This window comes from Cetorhinus maximus, chromosome 2 (genome assembly GCF_964194155.1).
Source record: "Cetorhinus maximus chromosome 2, sCetMax3.hap1.1, whole genome shotgun sequence".
NCBI classification, from domain to species: Eukaryota; Metazoa; Chordata; class Chondrichthyes; order Lamniformes; family Cetorhinidae; genus Cetorhinus; species Cetorhinus maximus.
The window spans coordinates 176,078,754-176,095,699 of NC_135880.1; positions in this window are offsets into that span (position 1 = coordinate 176,078,754).

The window sequence follows — 16,946 nt, forward strand, 5'->3', positions numbered from 1 at the left end:
TATGTATGGAGAGAGTTCACCCCCTTCTTTACTGGTGCTGCCAGAGCAGCTGAGTATTAGGCTTAAAAAGGAACTGCTTCCCAGCAAAAATCAGCCAATCTCAGCAAAAATAATAGCTGATCAAAGGAATCAGCTCCATGGCAAAAAAGGTTTAGCTGCTTAAAGAGTACTCAGCCGCTCAAATAAGATCAGGATATCAGTCAGTGAAGGGTTCTGTTGCTCAGCATTTTGGGATCAGCCTCTCAAGATTAAGGGATCAGTTATTCAGCAAAGGAGTCAATTCCTCAACATGTAGAGAAATCAGCCTCTGAGCAATGGAATCAACTGCTTAAACAGGAAGGAAGTTTAGATTATCTACAAACTAAATACATCTTATCAAATTAACTAGCTTCTGGGCATGCAAATTAACTCTCTTACCCTCAGGAGGAACATGCAGCCCTTTCCAGCATTGTCATTGGCCTATGATGACTATTGCTCATTGGCCCATTGGTGGTTTTGTGACCATGGCAACTGGTCACATTACAATCACATTGCCAAAGCGACTTAATAGCCAGCAGTTGTATCATTTTTCTTGAGCTACGCCAAATCCCACATAAGAGTTTCAGTGGAACACACACCTGAAGCTTTGGCTGGAGGGCAAGAACATCTCAGTAGACTCCAGGGACTGAGGCAGGTGCATCAGGATTTCTCACGGCAAAAGATAGAACGGGAGCCATCTGCTTGCACGCCAGTAGATAGAAACATTTCACAGCCAGCACTGCTGGAGCTGTATAAAACACCAGGTAGACAGCAACCAGAGTGCTACATGTAGCTCTGGTAACCACATTACAGGAATGATATGATTACACTAGAAAGGGTACAGACGAGATTCACAAGGAAGTTGCTAGGAATAGAGAATTTTAGTTATGAGAAAAAATTGGATGAACTGGGTTTGTTTTCTTTGGAACAGAGGAGGCTCAGAGGAGATTTAATTGAGGTATATAAAATTATGAGGGGCCTAGACAGAATGGATAGGAAGGACCTATTGCCCTTAGCAGAGAGGGCAATAACCAATTGGATATAGGTTTAATTGGTAGAAAGATTAGAGGGGAATTGAGAATCTTCTTCACCCAGAAGGTGGTGGGTGTCTAGAACTCACTGCTTGAAAGGCTGGTAGAGGCAAAAAGCCCTAATTGCATTTAAAAAATACTTTAATATGCACTTGAAGTCCTATAGCTGACAGAGCTACAGGCCAAAAGCTGGAGAATGGGATTATGCTGGATAATGTTTTCTTAGCTAGCACAGGCATGAGGGGCTGAATGGCCTCCTTCTGTACCATACATTTCTATGGTATTCCCCCATGTATCATATAGTGTGTAGACACTGATTAGTGTTGATAGGTTTGAGGAAGAATACCAAGACTATAAGAGCACAATCAAATACAAAAACACAGTTAATTTGTCTCATCCAGTCATTTAGTAACATCCATTTCCATTTTATTATTCATGTGTGATCAAGATATATTTTCCAGTACAGATTTGTCTTTTCAGCTCACGGCTCTGCACATATACTTCATTGAAGCCATAGGACACAATTAGTATAGACAAGGATCAACACAGTAATGCAAATTATTGATAAATAAATGTTGCCACTAGTTAAGGCAACATGTTCTCCACAGCTGTTGTATAAAGTACTACTTACATTAATTGAACAGATTTAACTTAGGAAAGTGCCCCAAGGACCAGCAAAGAAGTGTAAGGAAAAAGAGACACCAATCTAAAGAAGGAAAGATCAGGAATGGTCATAGATGAGAGAGTCAAGAAGGAACTTAAAGGAGGGGATATCAATCAAGGGATATCAGTCAACGCTCACTGGTTTTGTGGTTGCTCTTTATTAGAACAAACCAATTAATAGCCCACCTCTGAGCTCCACAACCAATTAGGGAGGATGGATGGTTGGGATGATACATCCATTCTGTCAAAGTAAGGAATGCAGCATGTTTCAGGAAAGCTCAGCACCACTTACATTTTTCAGGCTGCAGCACCCACTGGAATGGAGAGGAGACTTGGGAAGGTTGCTCTTCGGGTCTCTCATTCTTACCTGGGGATCCACTTGAGGGATCTGAGGAGCTGAAGTGGGTGAGCTCTCCAACCAAGGAAGTGGCTGAAGAAGTCAGCACCAGGAGTGTGCTCCCTCCAGCCTGGAGGCAGTGCACCAAGAGGATCCAGAACCTCAGGAGACCATGGCAGGTGAGTGGCATAACACTTTCAGGTGCCAAGTCTTACGCTCTGACTTTCCCAGCATTCTCCTGTGTAGCACTCCTCAGGTCAACATAACTTGCAGCTTCACTCAATTCTCTCCCTGCATGTGCCTTCTTCTAAGCAGTCAGCACTCACACCCATGCCTCACCCTTTACAATTCCCTCCTCTCCACACAAGGCATTACAAACACTCACATCTCTGCAGAAGAGAGTGCAAAAATTGGCAAGAAGCAGAAACCTGAGGGGTGGGAGCTAGAGGGTACACTCGCCAGCCATTGGAAATATGTACCCATCTGCTCCACTGAGGAGGTGGTCTTATTCCAGGGGGCTGCAGATGTCAGCAGTGATCTGCTGTCACAGCTGGAGCCTCCAGAGGTGCTAGTACTTAGATTGAGAGAGCCAATCCTCTGCTTGTATACCTCCTTCTAGTTGGATCTCAGTGTGGAATGACACACAGCTGAGCAGAAGGCAGCTGCTGCTGTTGCTTCTATTGCTGTTGTCGCTGTTAGTGGTGGTGGAAGGTGGAGCTGCATAAGTTGCTCCCATGTTCAGGTGAAAGCTGACAGCAGGGAAGTGTGGCAGAAGATGCATGAAGTGCAAACAGGTGAAGTGCCTTCTAAGATATTGGTAATCACCTGTCAAGCAGTGATGGCACACTCTGAGAGAAGAACTGCCTTCAACAGCAGCCCCTTACCGGTCAATGGCTTGAGCACTTCAGTATAACTGACAAAAACCTTCCCAACCTCTTAGTTTCACGCTGACAGATCGAGAGACAGCTTCCATGGTTGGGAAATCCAGAATTCAGTGCTAAATATCCTCTTAAGTGGCTTCTCAACAACTTCAGTGCTCTCCAATCCCAGCCCGGGGAAAGTTGGCAGAGCACTTTGGGATCCCAACCAAACGTTACTTATTGGAACTTTCCCAGATGTTTGTCCCCAAACCTGCCTCCAATAACATAATTTCCTTTGCTTGCCCTTTAGTTGTTATACGTTAAGAATGATGAATGGTAGGACCTTGGGAAGTACCGAGGATCAGAGGGACATTGGTGTGCATGTCCACCGGTCCCTTAAGATTATGGGACAGGTAGATAAGGTGGTTAAGGCGGCATATGGGATACTTGCCTTTACTAGCCGAGGCATAGAATATGAGAGCAGGGAGGCTATGCTAGAACTGTATAAAACGCTGGATCGGCCACAGCTAGAGTATTGCATGCAGTTCTGGAATCCGCACTATAGGAAGGATGTGATTGCACTAGAGAGAATGCAGAGGAGATTTACCAGGACGTTTCCTGGGCTGGAGAGTTTTAGTTATGAGAAGAGATTGGACAGACTGGAGTTATTTTACCTGAAGCAGAGGAGATTGAGGGAGGACATGATTGAGGTGTATAAAAGAATGAGGGGCATAGATAGGGTAGACAGGAAGGAACTATTCCTCTTGGTGGAGGGATCAATAACCAGGGGGCATAGATTTAAGGTAGGGGGTAGGAGGTTTAGAGGGGATGTGAGGAAGAACTTTTTCACCCAGGGGGTGGTGGGAATCTTGAACTTACTGCCTGAAAGGGTGGTAGAGGCAGATACCCTCATAATATTTAAGAAGTATTTGGATGTGCACTTGCAATGCCATGGCATACAAGGCTATGGGCCTCGTGCTGGAAAATGGGATTAGAATCGTTAGGTACTTGTTTGACAGCGCAGACTCGATGGGTTGAAGGGCCTTTTCCTGTGCTGTAGACTTCTATGACTCTATAATTGCTCTGTCAGTGATTCAGTGAGCAAAGACATTGTCTTGTGCCAAGACGACTTTCAGTTCAATCTGGTCAGTTAGCTGACTGACTGAATTTTGTGACAGGGCAGATTGCTTATGGTTGAAAGAAGAAACTAGTTTGATGAGCTAAATAGTTTTTTTTGATCTATGTTTTTGTAAATATATTGCTATTAGCTCTTTTTAAAGATGCTTTATCAGCAGAATTTTAGCAACTTTGCTCAGGATTTATTCAACATTTTTTTATTCGGTCATGGGATGCGACAGTCATTGGCAAGGGCATCATTTGTTGCCCATCCCTAATTGCCCTTTTGAAGGTGACGGGGATACACCTTCTTGAACCGCTGCAATCCTTGTGGTGTAGGTACACCCACAATGCTGTTAGGGAGTTCCAGATTTTTGGCCCAATGACAGTGAAGTCAGGATGATGTGTAACTTAAAAGGGGAACTTGCAGACAGTGATGTTCTCATACATCTACTGAACTTGTCCTTCTAGATGATAGAGGTCGCAGGTTTAGAAGGTGCTGTTGAAGGTGGCTTGGTGAGTTGCTCCAGTGCATCTTGTAGATGGTACACACTGTTGCCACTGTGCATTGATGGTGGATGGAGTGAATTCTTTAGGCGGTGGATGGGTGCAAATCAAGCAGGCTTTGTCCTGGATGGCATCAAGCGTCTAGAGTGTTGTTGGAGCTGCACTCATCAAGACAAATGGAGAGTATTCCATCACACTCCTAACTTGTGTCCTGTAGATATTGGACAGGCTTTGGGGGGTCAGGAGGTGAGTTATTCACTGCAGAATTCTCAGCCTTCGACTTATGGGCCCATAACCCCTGCTTTTTTGTTTCAGTCCAACTGGTCTATGCTGGTTTTTATGCTCTACATGAGCTTCCTCTTACCCTATTAATAAATCATTCTTTTCCTTTCCCCTTCATGTGCTTCTCTAGCTTCCCCTTAAATGTATCTATGCTAGTTGCTTCAATTTCTCCATGTGGTAGGAGGTTCGCATTCTAACCACTCTCTAGCTAAAGAAGTTCCCCCTAAATTCCTTATTGGATTTATTAGCAACTATCTTATATTTCTGGCCCCTAGTTTTAGACTCCCCCACAAATGGAAACATATTCACTATATCTACTCTATCAAACTCCTTCATAATTTTAAAGACCTCTATCAGGTCACCCCATCAGCCTTCACTTTTCTAGAAAAAAAAGTCCCAGCCTGTTCAATCTTTCCTGACAGTTAATTTACATTGTTGGAAAATCAAAATTTTCTTGTGATTTCCTGACCAGTGCTATTAGTTTTCCTCCTCGCTAGCAACACCAAATCAGGAACCGCGAAGATGGGTTCCTGGGATGAGAGAGTTATCCTCTGACAAGAAGCTTAGGAATTTGGGCCTATACCCTCTGGAGTTTTGAAGAATGATAGATGATCTCATTGAAATATACAAGATTCTGTAGGGGCTTGAGGTGGTAGACATAGAGAGGCTGTTTGCCTTGGCTGTGAAGTCAAGAACACAGCAACAGTGTCAGGATAAGCAGTCAATCATTTAGAACTGAGATGAGGAGAAATTTCTTCATCCAAAGGGTTGTGAATCTTTGGAATTCTCTATGTGATAGAATTTTGGATACTCCATTGTTGAATATATTTAAGGCTGAGATAGACAGATTTTTGTTCTCTCATAAATCAAAGAATATGGGGAGTAGGCAGGAAAGTGTAGAGGCAGATCATCAGCCATGATTATACTGAATGGCTCAAAGGACCGTATGGTCTACACCTGCTTCTATTTCTTATGTTCTTTGAAATGGTGCCAAGGGATCTTCTGCGAGAGCAGGCAGAACCAGAGTTTAATATTTCATCTGAAGGCTACATCTCAGGCAGTGCAGCACAGCACTTCTCTGGAGTGTCAGTCTATGTATTTAACCTCTGGAGAGAGATTTGAACCTGAAACTTTCTGACTCAGAGGCAAGTGTGCAACCACCTGAGCCATGGTTGACACTAACAAAGGGACACTGATTGAGTCCCTGATTGGAGGTGATTCAGGCATTGATGAGGGTTCCAGAAGCATATGGACTGAAGTAGGGACTGAGTGATGTTATGGAGATGGAAATAAGCAGATTTCGTGATTTAGTGAATATGGAGTCCAAAGCTCTCAAATCAGAATATTCATATTTCCACCAATAAAATAGGTAAACAGGTGTAACTGATAATCCCTTGGATTGTCTACTGAGCCATTAGTTCAGAATACTAAGCCACAACAGGAATTAATTGTAAATGTTTGATATAAGACTGCATTCATCTACATAGGACACGTTGGACTTACCTGAATAATTTGATTAGACAGCAACACAAAGGAGGTGGCCACCTCCTCGTGAAAATAAGAGCCATCTCTAGACACTTGTGTACTATTCTTTGCCCATTTGCACCAGAACAAAGAACCTTATGGGCCATTAGTGTGATGGCTATCACCCAGTACACCTCAGGCATCAACTTGTGACACAGATTCCCCAGTCAAAATTTTCTCTATTAGATCTCCAAACATGTTGAAGCTGGCCAAAAAAGCATCTTTTAAGATTTAAAACCAGAGCCCCTATAAGCAATAAAAGCAAAATACTGCGGATGCTGGAAATCTGAAACAAAAACAAAAATTGCTGGAAAAACTCAATAGGTCTGACAGCATCTGTGGAGAGGAATACAGAGTTAACGTTTCGAGTCCGTATGACTCTTCATCAGTTCTGAAGAGCCATACAGTTCTGATGAAGAGTCATACGGACTCGAAACGTTAACCCTGTCTTCCTCTCCACACGTGCTGTCAGACCTGCTGAGTTTTTCCAGCTATTTTTGATTTTGCCCCTATAAGCAATGTTGTGAGCATTCTTGACATGTATTTCCAGTGTGCCTGTGACCTTTGCCACTGCAGACACCACAGGAGTTGCCTTGTGCTCCAAAGCAGATTGCAGTGCAGATGACTATATGTCAATGGCTGCCCAGGTCCAGGTAGTGAACTCCTCGCCACTTCTTGTAATGTGTTTTCCATAGACGCAAGTGTCTTATGTAGATGATACTGGTTAGACAGCAAACCTTTTTGTAAGTTCCTTGATAATATCATTGAGAAACCAAAAGGTTAGCTTCCATGTTTACGGCAATGTCACCCAGCTCTAACTCTCTATCACCTGTCCAAAGTTCAGTTTGGCTTGAATCATTAGTTGTAGCAGAGGTAGGAACCATACTGGGCCTCTGTTCAGTAGGTGCTTGGTCTTGAACAGCCACCACCATTTACTTCTCAACACTTATGACTTACTCTATGCTTCCTCCTCAATCTTACTTCCTACAGTCTGTATTTGTGTTACTGTTTGGCAGATATTAACAGGAATGCAGGATAATCTGTTTGCTTGATGAGATGTGTGGTTTGACTCGGTTCTTCCCTGTCAAAATCCTACTTCAAGTAACTGCCTTTAATCACTACTCTGAGTACATGATATGCCCTGTGATGTTACTCCAAATGAGCAAGATGCAAGGAACATACAAAATAAGAGAAGTAGGCCATCTGGCCCCTTGAGCCTGCTTCGCCACTCAATAAGATCATGGCTGATGTGTTTGTGCTTTGAGTTCTAAATTCCAAGCTAGCCCCCTTAGACCCCCCCACCCCCCCAAACCTTTGATTCCTTTGCCTAACAAGAATCCATCTCCCTCTGCGTTAAAACAGCCTTGTGCTAATGAGACAGTCAATCAGTAGCACAATGTTACATGATAATATGGTATAGTCACGAGGTTGGAGGAAACCTTCAACTTTTTACTCTGCAATTGTTTTTATTCATTGAAAGGATGTAGGTGTTGCTGGCAATGTCAGCATTTGTTGCCCATCCTGATTTGTCCTTTAGAAGGTGGTAGAGAGCTGCCATGCTGTTAGGCAGGGGCGGGGGTTCCAGGATTTTGACCCAGTGACAGTGAAGGAGCGGCAAAATAGTTCCAAGTCAGGATAATGAGTTGCTTGGAAGGGAAAATGGAGGTGATGGTGTCCCCATGTGCCTGCTGTCCTTGTTCTTCTAGGTGGCGAAGGTCTCGGGTTTGGAGGGTGCTGTCGAAGAAGCCTTGGTGAGTTGCCACACAAGTTACTACATAAGACATAGGAGCAGAAATTAGGCCATTCGACCCATCGAGTCTGCTCCGCCATTCAATCATGTGCTTGTAGATGGCACACAGTGCTGCCACTGTGTGGTGGTGATGGAGGGATTGAATGTTTAAGGCGATGGGCAGGATTTCTGATCAAATGGGCTGCTTTCTCTTAGATGGTATCAAGCTTAAGTGCTGTGGGTGCTGCACTCATCCAGGCAAGTGCATTCATCACACTCCTGACTTCTCCCAGCCTATAATGTCACAGATGCGTTAAAAGGGGTCATGGTCCTGAATTGTTTTGAACCAACATACATGCAAAAATCATCTTGTGCTAGAAGTGCAAGGATAATACAGAGTTACTAAAATACACTTGCATAGTTTTATGGGCATTTTGCTTGCTACGATTTAATGCTGCATGTCCTTTGCATGGAGCCCCTTTAATTAGAAACTGTTAATTGTAGACTGATTGCCATTCACAATTTCTAATTCTAGCTAAACTATACACCCTAAATCTCCTCATTCATGCAAACTTTTCTTGCCCAGCTTCTACTTTGGCAACACTAGGTTGGATAACCTCCTATTACTGAATAACACTTTCTAGTATGAGAGAGTTATACTCTGAGCAAAGATGGTTTTCTTGGATGTATATGTGTGGCAGAATGGTATTGTTTGTTAATCTGCCCAAAGACCTGAGGCTCCACTCTTTCAGGCAGTGCATTCCAGATCATAATTACTCACTGCTATTTTTTTTCTGCATCTTCCCTTTGATTCTTTTGCCTATTACCTTAAACATGTGTCCTCTGGTTATCAACCCTTCTGACAGTGGAAAATTTCTCCTTATTAGCTCTATCAACACCCTTCATAATTTTGAAAACCTCTATTATATCTACCCTAATCCTCTTTGCTCATGGGAGAAGACTCCCTGCGTCACTAAATTGAGTGTGTTTTTTTTTAAGTTGAAGCAGTTGTAAAGAATTAAGATTATTTTTCACCTCTGAGAACTGATTGGAGACTTACCTTTAACCTCTGAGTTTTGAATTAAATTGTGGCATGGCTATTGGATAAAACCTCCTCCATCTGCTGGCTGAGAGAGTCATATATGAATCAAATTTCAGCCATCCAGTCAGCAGTGGACATTAGCAATGCCCAAAATGACTAAATTGCAGTCATACTTGGAGAGGCCACAATGTGCTGGTTTGTGAATGAAAGCACTGGTGCTGAGATTGAGACAGGTTCATGTTGTTGGGGGAGAGTAAAGGGGGCTTTACTCAGCATCTGACACTGCTATACCTGTCTTGATGATGACATGGGATAGCTGAAAAGTTCAGAAATGCTGTCAGAGAGGTGATTTTGCTACAGTTTCTGATACATTTTCCTGTTTAAACAGTAGATGCTGATTTTTTTTGAGAGACTGGCTGGGTAGATTTGGACTTGCTGATCTCCATATAATAGTTGATTTTGACTTTCATGATTGCGTTGTATAAGCAATAGAAAACCAGCAACTTGTTTTATATGTCATCTCATTGAAGTCAATGGAAAAAATATAAATGCTTGGGAAAATTCAGTCTTAAAAAAAGAAAGACTTGCATTTATATAGCACCTTTCACAACCATTTATGTCCTAAAGCGCTTGCCAATGAAGTACTTTTTGAAGTATAGTCACTGATGTAATATAGGGAAACCCGGCAAACAATTTGCACATAACAAGCTCCCACAAATAGCAATATGATGACCTGTTTTTGTGATGTTGGTTGAGGGATAAATATTGCCCCAGGCACTGGGGAGAGTTCCCTTGTTCTCCTTCGAAATAATGCCATGGGATCTTTTTTGTCCACCTGAGGGGGCAGACGAGGCCTCGGTTTAACATCTCATCCGAAAGCTGGTACGTCTGACAGTGCAGCACAGAAGTAGAACATGGCCGTTCATACATGTAAGCAGTTCTCAATTGAAATCAGTGTTGCCAAAGAATCAAGCTTTGTTAACAAAGCATACTTAATGCAAATTATTTTAATACAATTGCTCTTAAAGCTTAAAAGTTGCCACCTACTGGCTATAGGTAGAATTACTTAAAGTACTTTAAGAAGCCATTTGTTGAACACTATTAGATTACAAGTGAAAGTTTGGGAAAGAGAATAGGATCTTGCATAGATTCTGACATATTGTATATGCCAAATTAACCGTTACTAGTTATTTGAGTCTGTTGAGAATACAACTCTAGATACTCTCACATTTTGGCAATTCCTTGAACATTATGCCAGCGTGCGTAATTACATCCTGCCAAAATTAAAAGGAAAACGTCTATTAACTGTCGATTTTCCAGGGGTGGGGGAAGAGGCTTCAGAAGGTTTTCCCCCAGTGAGCAACGAAATAGTCGTGAAACCTGAATTTGAAGTGTTTCTGTCCCATTCTAAATTGTCTGCAAATTCCGCCCATTTGCCGCCTTCACACCAAACAGAACATTTGCCAGCCAAGATCTGACTTGAGTGAAATTAATTAATCTCAAAGGGAGTTCTAAAAATGGCTATTTAATCCCTAGGGGGGCAAGGATTCAATTTAATGCATTTCATCTGCTGCTCTGATTTTCCAGACCGCTGTTCAGGCAGCTGTCTCAATTGCACCTGTACAGGTGTGAGCTATCCATCCATTTAATGACCCCATCCTTGTGATTTAGGGATGGCAGATGCATTGTCGGTTATGGGTAGTCAGTTGTTTCGCTCCAACAGTGGAGCAGGACTCCTTGAATTTCAAGCCCTTGATATCCGTTGGATACATACTGACATACAAAAAGGAGAGACTAATTGGTGCACAAGAAATTTGTAGGATGTGACCTTTGACCTCACATTGGTGCAAGTGGACTAATTGCTCACATTGTTGACTAAGAGATTGTTCTAGATAGTTGGTAGAGGGCATTTAATAACTTGACAACAGGCAACTTGTCCTGGAACATCACAAAAATTCTATTTAAATTGAGCTCTTGATTAACATTAAGATGTTCCTTAAAACCTACCTTTTTGACCAAGCTTTTGGCTACCTGTCCTAATATCTCCTAATGTGGCTCCTTATCAAATTTGCTTTATAATGTTCCTGTGAAGTGCCTTGGGATGTTTTGCTACATTAAAGGTGCTATATAAATGCAAGTTATTGTTATTACTGATCCCTAATATTATTCATTGTCACTTTCAATTTCAGGTCAGTTTGATCATCCAATTTCAGGTTAATTTTATACATTTCGTGCTGTGAGACATCAAGGTGATATGAATCTGTTCTTTCTTTAATCAATGTTGAGTGGTGTTATGTTGCTGTGTTGGTCAGACAAACCCAAAAATAAAATATGTTTGAGTAACATTGTAAATAATATCATTGCGACTGAAACCACCCTGAAACTAAATGTACTTTCTGCTTAGCACAGCATAACTATTGAATGAGCTCATGCACAATTTGCTCTTATGTAATTCATTGATAAGGTGGAGACTGACTGGAGCCGAAGTTAAGTCAAAAAGCAATGATGACATTTTTATCATGCCTTATATATAGTACGCTTACCCATGAGTCAGAAGGCTGAGGGTTCAAATTGCAGTCCAGAAGCTTGAGCACATAATCACAGATGACACTTCAGTTAAGTATTGAGGGAGTGCTGCACTGTCGGAGTTTTGAATGAGATGCTCAGCCGAGGCATGGTCTTCCCTGTCAGGTGGTCATAAAGAGCAGGGGAATTCTCCCCAGTGTCCTAGCCGATATTTATTCCTCAATCAACATCATAAAAAAAACAAAATACTTGGTCATTATCTCATTGCTTTTGGGAGTTTGCTGTGATCAATTTGCCTTTTTTTAAATTCATTCACAGGACGTGGGCTTCGCTGGCTGGGCCAGCATTTATTGCCCATCCCCAGTTGCCCTTGAGAAAGTGATGGTGAGCTGCCTTCTTGAACCGCAGTAGTCCATGTGGTGTAGGTACACCCACAGTGCTATTAGGGAGTCCAGGATTTTGATCCAACGACAGTGTCCTACATTACAACAATGTCTATATTTCAAAAGTAATTAACTGGCTGTAAAGTGGTTTAGGATACCCTGAGGTTGTGAAAGATGCTACATAAATTTAGGTCCGCCTGATGAAATGTTAAACCAAGGCACTCACTGCCCTCTCAGATGGATGTGAAAGATCCCACAATGCAATTTTTTGAAGAGGAACCAGGGAGTTTGCTGTAGTGTATTGGCCATTGGCTTTAAATTTGCAGTCCTACATGATCCAAGGTCAGCATTAAAGTACCTCAAACATCCTCCTCCAGTCCTCATACAAAATGTAACAAGTAGATGAGGGAAACGTCCTGGATGTAGTGTTGATAAACATTAAGAAAACCTTTGAATAGAGATTATTAGAGATGATTGAGGGGTATGAAATTATAGGAGGATAGTAAGCAGGATAATGGGCAGAAACAGGCACAAACACACAGAAATATTGAGGCAGTGAGAGATCAGGGACTCACAAATGAGAATGAGGATGTTAAAGTTGACACTTTGAAGATGAAGTTTCACTGGAAATCAGTGAGGACAGGGTTGATAGATGAGCAGGAATTATTGTAGGAAATGGTGTAGATGGAGGACGTTAAGGTTGATGTAGGAGCATCAGTTTCCCTTAGAATGTCAGCATTTGTGTTACAAATCAGAGTTATATTCACACAAGCCACTAATCAGCATCAGGTCCCCCTTCTGTCAGAAATCAGTGTCAAGCAGACACCATCCCATCTCACTCCTTCCAAGTCCAGTGTTAATTATACCCACCCCTTTCCTTTACATATTTCAATGCAATTGGCCCCAATTGTGGCTTCTGTAAACTGGAAGTAGAATCTCATGTGAGAAAAGGGCGAGTGTGGGCTGGGGAAATAAGATGGCAAGGGAAAGGGCAGGAATTGTGACAGGAAGGAAAGAAAGAGGGTTTGGGCCAAAATGCAAGGAATAAAGGACTGAAAGGAGAGGGAGATTGCATGGCAAGTGAAAAAAATAAACAGAAAAGAGAGTGGGGAAATAGGTAAGAGGGCAGATGGGAGGCAGTGAAAGACATTGGGAATGAAGCTTTTGGGTGGGAGGAAGGAAAGCGTTAGCATTTACTGAGAGATAGCGTGAGAAAATGCAAGTTGCTATTATGAACTGAGCAGGAACTAAAATTAGCAGGATGAACTCTGAAGGGGAAGGAAGAACTCCAGCACCAGAAAATGGAGGAGGAGCTTAACCCAGTTAGACAGGGAGAAAAGTGGCAGCTTAAACTGACAAGGGAAAGGGAGAAGATAACCAAGTATGAGCTGGAAAGGTTGAAGAAGAGTATCTTTGTGAAAGGATGGGAATTGGAAGGGGTACAGTCTCTTTATGAACTGCTTCTGGGATGGGGTAGAATGCCTTTGTAAACTGGGGGAGGAGATGGTTGTGAAAGTCACGTTTGAAAACATTTAAGTTTATTTCGTTCACCCGTGTCCTCATGTATTGACTTAATGTCACTCTCTCCTTCATTTAAAGTGTAATTAATAGCCTTCTTGTACTTGAAGATTATAGAAATACAAGTTGTTAAGTGCTTGACATTAATATGCTTTAATATGTTGCTTCGTTATACAAGTTTGTATCAATAATTTCATGATGTTCCAAATAAGCCCACAGACCATTACTATTTACAATGTTATCTCATTCAACTATTCATACATATAGGTCTGCTTGTTATACTTACATGCTGGGAAGAGGGGGAGGGCGATGCATGAGGCATAAATATCGAGAATCCCCCACCTCAAGACCTCTGCCAGTGATCCTACCAAAGTTCACAAGTTGAGATGGGAGTTTTCTGGCTTTACATGGCAATGATGGGCACCCTGATGTAGCGAGGCCAGAAAGTCTAGCATAAATACCTGGTTTAGGAGGGGCCACTGAGGTATTCCCCCCCACCAGAAACTAGTTATAGGTGTCCGTCATAGCTCGCTTTGTAAAGAGGGCTACTTTAAAGTTTTTTTTAAAGAAAGGACTTTGGAGTTCAAGCCGACAATCTGACATTTCAACAGATCCTAAGCCAGATCCCTCTGAAGGTTGAGAAAGGAACTTTTGGGAATCCTTGGCTCCAGTCCCACCTCAACTGTCAATCTGCTGCTCTTGCCTGTGGCAAGTGCCATGGAATTCTCAAAGCAAGGCTTGGGGGGAGGGGGTGGGGTGGGGGCAGGAAGAGAGAGAGATGGGCGGTTAGTGGATCTGGGTCCTGGGCTAATTAGCAGCCCTTTCACTGCACACTCGCCAGAGTTAAAGTGTGTGCCCAAAGGGCCGCAGATTTTCAACTGATCTAGCGTTTACCACCAGCCTCTTTATAGGATTGACTCTCACAAAAAAGGTGACCCCATTCCTTTACATGTAGATGCTAATATTGCACCTTATCCATTTCAGAAATCCCAATGATCAAATAAATATAAATGAAAAGGGTCATTCCTACAACTTTAGATCTATATCTTCGATGATGTTTCCTGAACACCAACCCAAAAGGAGAAAATAAGTAAAGGGGACAACAAAGTTGAAGAGAAGAAACCATGGGCAGAATCTTCCATTCTTGGCAGGTGTCTCCCTCACTGCCTGAAAATGCAGCCAGTCAACCACACTCTAAGGAGGAAGGTTCACCATAACTACTGTCAATCAGGCGACAGGCGTTAGTCAAGACTGAGGACCCCAGAAGACAACTTCCCACCCACCAAGAGCTGCTGGCTAATCAGAGTTTGGCAGCTCTTGTACTGGGCAGCAACAAGGAGGGGGCACTGGGCAGCGCCCCAGGATTCATGGAATGACCCGGGAGAAAGTAAATGCTGTTTTGGGGGGGGATGGGGGAAGAAGTGGTCATGAGTATCAGCAGTAAGGGCGGGGGTGGCTGTCGTGACCAACCCCGACCATGCCCTCTATCATGCACAGATTAGTGCAGGTCGAGGGATTCCCCCCTCCCTCCAGCCAGCTGACCTGCAGTCCACACAGTTTTACCAGTCGCGCACGCCACATTTCAGCAGGCCCGCCTGGATCATTCAATGGCCACGTTAGAGGCTCAAGTGGAGACGGGGCAGGAAGGTCGATCGTGGGCAATTCCGCCCAGAACTTACTCCCAGTAGAGTTGGGTATCGGTCCCAACCCATCAAATTATCAGGCCAGGCCGCCTCTTTCCTCACCTGTTTGAGGCGGGGGGGGCGGGGGAGACAATATTTTGACCAAGTCTCAATTTTAGACCAACATGATAAGTGTAGAGTTAAGCACCCAACAAGTGCCACATCTGCTTTCCACTGAGGAGCAGCAGCAGCTGAATGGACCACAAGAATAGAGCATCTGACCTCGGGTTTCCGCTTCCGGTAGGATGGAACGCCCGCCCAGTTTAAAATAACGGCCAAAAGCACGCGGCGACCACGCTCCCGTCCAATCAGGCCAGGGCCGGTAGGGTTGCCTTGGAGACGGCGGGGGTGGGGCCGGCTGCGCGCGGTGCAACTCCCCTCCCTGCCTTGGCGCCGAAGCGGGAGAGTAAAGAAGGAGGTGGGAAATCAGTCCTTTAGGGGTAGGAATTCGGCCGAGAGGTCTTGGGGCTCCGAGGAAACTTTATATATGTCATAATCTAAGTTGAAAGCAGTGGGATCTTTATGTCTTTTCAAGGAGGTTGTGAGGAAACAGTTCCTCGCCTGGCAACTCAAATGATCGAGTTTGTGTGGAGCCCCACGAAAGTTAAAATTTGACTCTCAGTCGCACCCTGAGTTCCTCATCGAAAATCATCAGACTGTACAGTTTTCTTCGTTCGTAATCTCCAAACTTTGCCCCAAGATCTAAATTTCTCCTTCTGCAAAAGTGACTGCTTTGCTGCAGCTCTCCTTTCCAACCAAAAATCTGATTGATAACTTAAAATTGTTTCTTTATGGGAGTGATTTCTGCACTAAAATTTTATGCTATCAAATAACTCCACACTTTAGGGAAAGAATACATGTCCAGTTGAAACTACCGCTCAGGACCCAATCAAAAAAGAAAGATCTGACAAGCTAACTGGGTTTGAGAAGATTTGGTTTTTTATGCTCAGTGATGAATCTCACCCAAGCATTGTCCTTGTCCTTTCAAATACATTCCTGACAGTGGTCTAGATGTAGCTGCAATATAAATGCAGTTTGTAGGCTTTTTCTCATGTGAAGAAGGCCAATTGACTCATTCTTCAGGAAGAGAAACTACTTTTTCTATCAGACCCTGCACCTTATACCTCACTCCACCCTGTAATGCAGTATCCATATTTTTCTTGTAGGATTTGCGAGTTTTTAAGTCCATTCCATGTACTGATCAGCGTTGCAGCCATGGCTGGGTTGGTAGCACTCTTGTTCCGCCTTTCAGGTGAGATGTTACCAAGGCCCTGCCTGCTCTCTCAGGTGAATGTAAGAAATTCCACAGCACTATTTTGAAGAAGAGCAGTGAAGTTATCCCTAGTATCCTGTGAAACTTCTATCCCTTAATCGACATCTCAAAAAAAGCTGATAATTATCATATAATCTTTTTTGTGGGAGCTTCCTGTGTACAAATTGGCTGCCATTTTTCCTGCATTACAAAAAACACATTTTTAAAATAAGTATTTTATTGGCTACAAAGTACTTTGGGATATCTGGTGATCGTGAGAAGAGCTATATAAATGCAAGTCTTTCTTATTATGAAGAACCTTCTAACGCCAATCCTAAATTAACCGTTTGACTGTTTAAACCTGTGTCCTCTTGACCTGGTCTTGCAATATAGTTTGAAGTAATATTCTTTTTCTAGACCATTTACCTTATTATCTTTTAAAACCCTATAAGATTTCTCAGTCTCCTATTTTCATA